Raw genomic sequence first — 444 nt, 5'->3', positions numbered from 1 at the left:
TTCAAATTACTAATTTAAGCAATGAACACAAGCAAAATAGATTGCCTCAAGCGCACACAGATTTCAACAATTTGTATTTGTGTACGCACAACCATAGTCATGTTGATGGTCATAACATTATCTGAGCTCATGCTTATTTTTCCATTTAATATTGGAATAATTGGAAAGGGACAGATGCGAAGAAATGAAATTAGGTCAGTAAAAGTGTGAAAAATTGCAGAACTGACCATTACGGTAACTAAAAGATATCAAATAGCGATCTCTGTAATAATGTTCTGACAGGCAACAATGCATGCATCCTCCTAGCCCCCTTTCCATGCCTTAGATCATGGTAGGTGATGATCTCTTCCCCTTTCAGACCATGCAGGGGTCCACTATGTCTTCCCATTACAATGCATCTGAAAGCAAAGACTGGCTCTTTCACTCCCTCTCTGATCTCCCCAA

Source organism: Engraulis encrasicolus, chromosome 24 (assembly GCF_034702125.1).
Source record: "Engraulis encrasicolus isolate BLACKSEA-1 chromosome 24, IST_EnEncr_1.0, whole genome shotgun sequence".
NCBI classification, from domain to species: domain Eukaryota; kingdom Metazoa; phylum Chordata; class Actinopteri; order Clupeiformes; family Engraulidae; genus Engraulis; species Engraulis encrasicolus.
This window is presented reverse-complemented; position numbering follows the sequence as displayed.